Source organism: Myxine glutinosa, chromosome 9 (genome assembly GCF_964187855.1).
Source record: "Myxine glutinosa chromosome 9, kmMyxGlut1.1, whole genome shotgun sequence".
Lineage (NCBI taxonomy): Eukaryota > Metazoa > Chordata > Myxini > Myxiniformes > Myxinidae > Myxine > Myxine glutinosa.
Genome location: NC_136269.1, coordinates 60,856,374 through 60,866,211, shown reverse-complemented (window position 1 = coordinate 60,866,211; position 9,838 = coordinate 60,856,374).

The following is a 9,838-nucleotide window of genomic DNA, read 5'->3' as shown; positions in this document are numbered from 1 at the left end:
AAATGTTGTGTTTGTGTGCTTCCCCTTCTCTCCCCATCTTGTCTTCTGCTCCCTCTTTTTATATATTTTGTTTGTCTGGTTGATTTGTTTGTGAAATAAATGTTAGCTCTTTCACGAGCCTCGATTCAGTATACTAAAAAAAAGAAGAAAAAAAAAAGAAAGCAATTCAAAAGCATAGTTCTTCATCGTTATTTTCTTTCATAGTACAGAATAATTCAATTAGAACAATAACACAAAAGTTTGAGCAGAGCAAAAACCAACTACTGTATTTGGAATATCTTGAAAAAGAAATAAAAACCACGAGTCTACATAGCAATAGACAATGGTCAGGTCGGCCAAGGAAAACAACTGCAATTGATAAAAAATAATCAGAGCTGCAAAGAAAAACCCTAAAACAACTGTCAGTGACATCACCAACAACCTCCACAGTGCAGGGGCGAAAGCATCACAATGTGCCGTTCACAGGAGACTTTGACAGCAGAATTACAAAGGCTACACCGCAAGGTGCAAACCTCTCATCAGTACCAAACTGGACTGCAGTAAAGACTTGGAAAAGCATCTCAAAGGAAGATACCAAGAGTTTGGTGATGTCAATGGGTCACAGGCTCGATGGAGTTATTGATATGCAACCAAATACTACTTTAATTTACTCTAAGCATTTATAAATTACAAGTAGAAGTACCCGGCATTGCCGGGCGGGAGCAGGGGGTGAAGGGAAGGGGAGGGGCGGAGGGGGGGTGGGGGGGGTTCATATATATGCTGGTGGGTGAATGTGGCATTCATCACATTTCTGAGTTAAGTGTGATGCCGATCAGGAAGAAGAAGAAGCCATACTACCAAATTCGGTGATTGTTTTGTATTTATTTATGCGAATGTGTACTTGTATATAACTGTCATTAATTTTAAAAGGCTTAGGCACGATCGAGCGTTTTTTTTTTTTTTACTCCAAAAAAACGATCTTTTTTTTTTTCTTTTCCTTTTTTTGCCGAAAACACTCCCAGGCACTCACTGATGAACCTCTGAAAGTTTGACGAAGATCCGTTTAGCCAACTCTGAGAAAAATGGCGACACATAGACACACAGACATACACACAGACAGACAGACACCTCTCTTATATAGTAGATTATATTTAAATACTAATTCAAATTATAATTACACAAATTATTATAAATTATTATATTTAAATTATAATTACACAAATTATTATACCACTTTAATTTACTCTAAGTTAATCTCTTCCAATACTTTTGCTTACCTAAAATGGTGGGGGTGGGGAGGGCTGAACATACCTAAAATGGGGGGGGGGGCTGAACATACCTAAAATGGGGGGGGGGGGGGCTGAACAGAAAAAGTGCTATTGTTCAACAATCGTAAAACATATACATATAGAAAACCAATGAATAAAAGCTGACCTGTACTCTTGCCTCGTATTCATCTTTTGATCTCAAATCCAAATTTCTTGAGTATATAACAATTAACAATAATAACAAATTTGACTTCACTGTTCCAATACTTATGGAGGGCACTGTATTTCTTCATTACCTTATCATAACTGCGGAATATTTAACACGTTCGATGTACCCATCCTACGCACGGGTGGGAAGCCAAAAGCAAACAACCAATGGATGGAATGGAATGCTCCACACAGATGGTCAAACAAGCATATTATTATACAGATAAAAATTACAAGAAATTAAAATGTGAAACCATCCCGACAACGTTCTTTGAATAATGGTTATTCCCTGTCCATCGCTACAATCCCTGCATACATTTTCAATAAGAGTGTCGGTTGATTGTTTCCATGTATGAATTTGACCAGTGAAATATTAAACAGTTAACACACCCACACACGATTCAGCTAATAATTGTGGTGATTGTGAACCTAAATTGAGGGCGATGTATAGTGTCATTTTCCGGCACAACCATTATTCAAAAAACGATGTGGGGATGGTTTCGCATGATAATTTATTGTGACCATCCCTACTTTGTTTCCATACTTTTTGGCATACCATTGTTACATCCTTTTACATTTAAAAAAAAAGGTTTTTATTACTTGTTTCTGTACTTTAAAAATATATATATATATATGCTGGAGAATTTTATTTTGATTGTACTATGCATTTTGATTGCAGAAAAATAACGAAATATATAAACAAACAAGGAAATCATTAAGTGGCATATACTTGAACATGAACAATGTGATTATTGTCATTTATTTACCTTTTGTAGTATTTTACATCCTTATATGGCCATAGGTTCTAAAAATTGGCCCCTTAAGAAAAAATGCAAATTAAAAGAAAAACTGCAAAATAGCTCACAAACCACTAATTTCCAAAGCTATATTGATGTTTTTATTCACCAACAATTCTTGACGACACTGAATAATATTTTGTAGCTTTGATTGACAAAGAAAAAGGAAGTAAAGACCTTTTTATTTGAAAAACTCAACGGGGGCATTTTAGCCTATTGCATCGATGAGGGGAGTACTCTCCATGGATTTCGAGACATTTTCCAAAATGTCCCTTGAAGCCAGGCTTAAGCTTGACTGTAGAAAAGGCCACATTTGTTAGTGAATGGTGTTGTTATTAGAGTGTCTGTTCTGACCCTGGGAGGTGGGTGATTTGATTCTGACACTGGCCGAGGCATACAAAAGACTTAACATGTGGTATGTGCTGCTTCTTCGCTTGATGCTCAGCATGTAGATGATGGAGCACAGATAAAACCCACTCTTCCATGAGTCTTAGAAACTGCAGCAAATGTCCAGGCTGGGGGGGGGGGGGGGGCGGGATAAGAAAGCTGTGTTCTGCCGTCACTACATTGTACGTTTATTGTGAATTAGTCACAAATGATAAAAATGAAGTCAATTTTAACACAACAATGCATTACAAGTCTAATATGCAAAGACATTACTCCCTGAATTTACACAAATTAGTGTTACTGAAGTCGATTCTTTTTGACAAAGCACACTGGCAAGAAATGAAAATCCACAGGATTAATCATTTAATAAGAGCTGATACTATATCCCACAATCATTCTTTCCAAAGTAAACACTCAAGAGCCACTGTGGCTAGATTTGATAACAGGAAGGAAAGTACTTTTATCTTCTGGATGAAAGGTCGAAGCTGATTGAGTCAAAAATGTGTTCCCTATATCTTCAGCTTCCATCCTGTACATTCATGAGAAAGATTTCATGGACTTGTAACTCATGCTCAGTAAAGAATCATCCAAAAATCCCATTACTTAATCTAAAATCTTGTTATAATGAATACACCTATTCAGTGGACCCGTTGCATTGAACATCCAATATTAGGGACTTCTCAACCTTCCCCCAATAATCAATATATACATGATCAAGTGTGTGTGTGTGTGTGTGTGTGTGTGTGTGTGTGTGTGTGTGTGTGTGTGTGTGTGTGTGTGTGTGTGTGTGTGTGTGTGTGTGTGTGTGTGAGAACCCGCTATTCGCGGGGGATACGTTCCTGGAAAATGCCGTGAATTGCGAAACCGTGAATATTGGGGCATTGTTTCAATGGAAAAAGGGGGGATAGGTTCCCGAGTCGCGAAAATCCGCAAATAGAGAGGACCAAAGCACGAATGGCGAGGCAAAATTTGCGAATGGCGAGGCAAATCCCAAGAATGTCGACGGTAATCCGCAACGGTCAATGAAAGTCCCGAAAATAGCAAGACAAAACTCACGAATGTCAGCGATAATCCCACAAATGGCGAGTCAAATCCCACAAATGTCGGTGATAATCCCAGAAATGGCGTGGAAAATCCTGCAAATGTCGATGAAAATCCGTGAATCCATCCCATGCCAGTTTAATTGGGGGAAAAAGGGAGACACCTAATTGCATTAATAGATACTGTGGAGTGTTTTCATTCTGTACAGTAACTCGTGGGGATGACGTGTTATGCAGCTGGTGGAACATCCTGCGAAACTCTCGATTACAGTGCGGCTAAAATTTAAGGCCACGAAAGCCATGAAAACGCAAAGCACCCAGCAGTGAATGTAGAAGCAGGTCATGCTTGTAGAAGATGTTTTTTTGCATATATCCACCTGCTATATGCATGGCGGGTGAAGGATGGGTTTTATAAATGTGTCAAGCTAGCAGCTCGTGATTTTTTTTTCGTGCCCATGAAAAACCGAGAATTTGTGGAACACAGCTGCGAAGAGGGGAAAAAAACACAATTTAGAAGAACACGGTCGCGAATAGAAAAACAACCGCAAATATGCGGGACACTTTTCCTTGAATATAGAAATAGGTCACATTTTATCAACCGCAAATAGTGGAACCAGCGAATAGCGGAACCAGCGAATAGCGGGGTCCGACTGTGTACAAATATATATCTGTATATGTATATATATCTGTGCAGCGTCTGTCTTGTCTTGTCACTGAACTACTCCCTCAAACTTTTGTGAAATCGTACCAAACTTCTGGTATGCACATATCCCGTCGGTATGTCCTAAGGGTATTTTCTTTGGAAAATGTTCCAATTTTATTTTTTTTGAATTTTTTCGGGAATTTTTTTTTTTTTTTTAACTTCAATTGTTTATAAAATGTGATAACGTATATTACAAATACATTTGTGCAAAATAATTGTTTGAATTATGATTGGTTTAAACCATGACAAAACAGCAACTTATCATTATCTTATCATTAAATGGTACAGTCATTTATCTACACATCTGGGCAGTGTCTGTGTTGTCACTTAATGACTCCCTCAAACTTTTGTTTCCGTGGTTGTGAAGTGTTTTTAATAACTTGGTGGTGGTCTTGAATCACGTGGTGGTGAGGTATTTTGAATTATGTGGTGGTGAGGTGTTTTTAAATGACGTGGTGGTGAGGTGTTTTTGAATCATGTGGTGGTGAGGTATTTATAATTACGTGGTGGTGAGGTATTTTGAATTATGTGGTGGTGAGGTGTTTTGAATTAGTTGGTGATGAGGTGTTTTGAATTACATGGTGGTGAGGTTTTTTTAAATTACATGGTAGTGAGGTGTTTTGAATTACGTGGTGGTGAGGTGTTTTAAATTATGTGGTGTTGAGGTGTTTTGAATTACGTGGTGGTGAGGTGTTTTGATTTACATGGTGGTAAGGTGTTTTAAATGACATGGGTGTGAGGTGTTTTGGATTACGTGGTGGTGAGGTGTTTTAAATTTGGTGGGGGTGAGGTGTTTTAAATTACTTGGGGGTGAGGTGTTTTAAATTACTTGGCGGTGAGGTGTTTTAAATTACTTGGTGGTGATGTGTTTTAAATTAGGTGGGGTGAGGTGTTTTAAGTTACGTGGGGGTGAGGTATTTTAAATTACATGGGGGTGAGGCGTTTTGAATTATGTGGTGGTGAGGTGATTTTGAATTACTTGGTGGTGAGGTGTTTTGAATTACTTGGTGGTGAGGTGTTTTGAATTACGTGGTGGTGAGGTGTAATCGTCCCAAACTTCCAGTCTGCACCTACCCCTCCCGTATGTATGTGCTGAGGGGTTCTTTTTTGAATTTTATATATTTTTTCAACTTAATTTGCTTATAAAAGTGTAATATCACAAACCCTACAAATAAATTTGTGCAAAATAATTGCTTGTATTACGATTGCTGTAAATCATGACAACACAGCAACTCATGTACAGTCATTATCCTCAACTAAAATAAGCCCGTTCCTCAGTAACGACGCTTGGTGAGGCGAGCAGAGCCAAGCTAGTATATATATATATATCTATATATATATAAATACATACACACACTATATGGCCGAAAGTATGCGCACACCCATTCTAATTTGTGGATTTGGTTGTTTCAGCCACACCCACTGCTGACAGGTATATATAATCAAGGACACAGCCATGCAATCTCCATAGACAAACATTGGCAGTAGAATGGGCCGTACTGAAGAGCTCAGTGACTTTCAACGTGGCACTGTCATAGGATGCCACCTTTCCAACAAGTTAGTTCGTCAATTTTCTGCCCTGCTAGAGCTGCCCCAGTCAACTGTAAGTGCTGTTATTGTGAAGTGGAAACGTCTAGGAGCAACAACAGCTCAGCCACTAAGTGGTAGGCCACACAAGCTCACAGAATGGGACCGCCGAGTGCTGAAGTGCGTAGCATGTAAAAATAGTCTGTCCTCAGTTGCATCACTCACTACCGAGTTCCAAACTGCCTCTGGAAGCAACGTCAGCACAACAACTGTTCGTCGGGAACTTCAAGAAATGGGTTTCCATGGCTGAGCAGCCGCACACAAGCCTAAGATCACCATGCACAATGCCCAGGGTCGGCTAGAGTGGTGTAAAGCTTGCCGCCATTGGACTCTGGAGCAGTGGAAACGCGTTCTCCCGGAGTGATTAATCACTCTTCACCATCTGGCAGTCCGACGGACGAATCTGGGCTTGGTGCATGCTAGGAGAACGCTACCTGCCCGAATGCATAGTGCCAACTGTAAAGTTTGGTGGATGAGGAATAATGGTCTGGGCTGTTTTTCATGGTTTGGGCTAAGCCCCTTGGTTCCATTGAAGGAAATTTTTAATGCTATAGCATACAATGACATTCTAGATGAGTGTGTGCTTCCAACTTTGTGGCAACAGTTTGGGGAAGGCCCTTTCCTGTTTCAGCATGACAATGCCCCCGTGCACATAGTGAGGTCCATACAGCAATGGTTTGTCGAGATCGGTGTGGAAGAACTTGACTGGCCTGCACAGGGCCATGACCTCAACCCCATCGAACACCTTTGGGATGAATTGGAACGCCGACTGTGAGCCAGGCCTAATCGCTTAACATCATCGCCCAACATATCCACATATATATCTTTTGTTTGTAGTGGAACAAAACAAAAAAGCAGAAAAAATTACTAAATCTTAGCTTATTCCACACAGAAATCCTAAAAAGGCCCAGACAATAGTATTGGCACCTTTTAGAAGTTGTTAGAAATAATTAGATTTCAAGCAGGTGATTCTCCTTTACTTTGGAACCGAACTCACTTGTGGTGAGTTGCAGGAGCCTGCAATATAAAAATCACTCATTCAACCAGTTGGAATGGAGAAAAGGAGTCATTATGCTGTTTTGTATCATTGTGTCTTCCGCAATGAGAATGGAGAAAAGAAAGAAAACCAGAGAATTGTCTGAGGTCAGACACAAGATTGTAGCCAAGCATGGACAATCCCAAGGCTAAAAGTCCATCTCCAGAAACCTTGATGTTCCTATGTCCACCATACACAATGTTATCAGGAAGTTTAAGGCCCATAGCCCTGTAGCCAACCTCCCTGCATGTGGCCCCAAGAGAAAACCTGATCGAAGATTGCAGCGAAGAATTGTTTGAGTGGTGGAAAAAGCACCTCGATCAACTGTGAAACAGAATCAAACTCACCTTCAGACACAAGGTACAACAGTTTCAACTCGCACCATCTGTCGCCAACTCAATGCAAGTGGGGGTTCTATGGTAGGAGACCCAGGAGGAGGCCACTGCTGAGAGAGAGATATAATAAAGCCCAACTGTTGTTTGCTAAAACACACCTGAACAAGCCAAAATTCTTCTGGGAGAATGTGCTGTGGACAAATGAGACCAAATTAGTGCTTTTTGGTAAAGCACAACATCTCTGTTTGCAGAAAACAAAATGAAGCCTTCAAAGTAAAGAACACCTTCCCTATAGTCAAACATGGAGTAGGTTCAGTGATATTTTGGGGTTGCTGTGCTGCTTCTGGCACTGGGTGCCTTGAATATGTGCATGGCATCATGAAATCAGGAGATTATCAAGGCATTTTGGAGCACAATGTTCAACTCAGTGTCAGAAAGCTGGGTCTCCATTGAAAGTCATGGGTCTTGCAGCAGGACAATGACCCCAAACACACTTCAAAAGCACCCAGGAATGGTTCAAAATAAAACGCTGGTCTGTTAGCCAGCAATGAGTCCAGATCTAAACCCCATTGAACACGTGTGGGGAGATATAAAAACAGAAGTTGGGAGAAGGCACCCTTCAAATCTGGGAGAACTGGAGCAGTTTGCACAAGAAGAGTGGGTCAAACTGCCAGTAGAGAGGTGTAGAAGTTCATTCATGGCTCGAAGAAGCACTTGACTGCAATTATTTTGTCCAAAGGCTGTTCTACCAAATAATAAGTGGTACATATACACTACATGGTCAAAAGTATGTGGACACCCAAACATCACACCCGTATGTCCTCGTCGAACATCTCATTCCAAAATCATGGGCATTAATATGGAGTTGCCCCCCTCCCCCCCCCCCCCCCCCCTTTGCTGCTATAAGAGCCTCCTCTCTTCTGGGAAGGCTTTCCACTAGATGTTGGAACATTGCTGCGGGGGTTTGCTTCCATTCAGCCACAAGAGCATGAGTGAGGTTGGGCGATTAGGCCTGGCTCACAGTCGGCGTTCCAATTCATCCCAAAGGTGTTTAATGGGGTTGAGGTCAGGGCTGTGTGCAGGCCATTCAAGTTCTTCCACACCGATCTCGACAAACCATTTCTGTATGGACCTCACTTTGTGCAAGGCGGCATTGTCATGCTGAAACAGGAAAGGGCCTTCCCTAAACTGTTGCCACAAAGTTGGAAGCACACAATCATCTAGAAAGTCATTGTATGCTGTAGCATTAAGATTTCCCTTCACTGGAACCAAGGCGCCTAGCCTGAACCATGAAAAACAGCCCCAGACCATTATTCCTCCTCCCCCAAACTTTACAGTTAGCACTATGCATTCGGGCAGGTAGCGTTCTCCTGGCATCCGCCAAACCCAGATTCATCCGTCGGACTGCCAGTTGGTGAAGCATGATTCATTACTCCAGAGAACGTGTTTCCACTGCTCCAGAGTCCAATGGCGGCGAGCTTTACACCACTCCAGCCGACCCTTGGCATTGCTCATGGTGATCTTAGGTTTGTGTGCGACTGCTCGGCCATGGAAACCCATTTCATGAAGCTCCTGACGAAGGTTTTACATCAGATAGCTTAAAATTTAAGTTTTTAGTCTCACCTGGCAATGTTGTGTGGCTCTTTTGGATCGTTATTAGACAGGATGATCCTTTTATCATTTCTTTTTCTACAAAGAATGAAAACAGAGTAAAATAAATCATAATGATGCAGTGAAGACAGCATAATAAGTGAAAATCTGAAATCATAATGTTGGGATGGATTAAAGAATATGAATACTGTACGATATCCAAGGATATTTCTTCCAACATTATGGCTATCTCCTTTAAGCCAACTCAAATAGTTATTTTGCCAGTGTTAGGTTTCATGTATAATTTGCTGAATGATGCAAGTTACACTTACCCTTGAGAATGTGAACTATTCAGCTTTGCAAACAAGATCCTCAGAACTTGTTCTTTTTGCTCCCAGGTCAAGTCAGCAATGTCCACCTTCTCCCTAGCAATGTCAGCCCTAAAATGACAAACTGGATAAATGTAAGATATCTTGAAATAGTAACACAGCATACACCTGTTGTATGCAGGCTTGGACAATTAAAAAAAAAAATTCCAGGCTGTTATAACTCTTGATCTGAATAAGTTTTACAGCACTAGAATCAGTTTCTGTAAATTTTGGTACGGTTTATCTTACCAGTTATTGGTCTTCATCATGCCATCATCGACATTGTTGGTGGTGTGGCAACTTTTCCGATGTGTGCATATATGCTGTGGTTTCAGCTTGCCTGTTAGAGCAACCTGGCCATGCTGGTTGCTTGCGGATTGGGCTGCACGTAGCTTACGGTTGTTGACGATTTCACGTTGCACTTGGCATAAAGCTTCCAAGAAGAACCGCTCAATATCTTGGCGCTCAGAAAGCACTCCTCGAGCGAGACGCCGTATGCGCGCTGCACCCAAGTCACGCAATCGTGACTCCTGCTTCATTT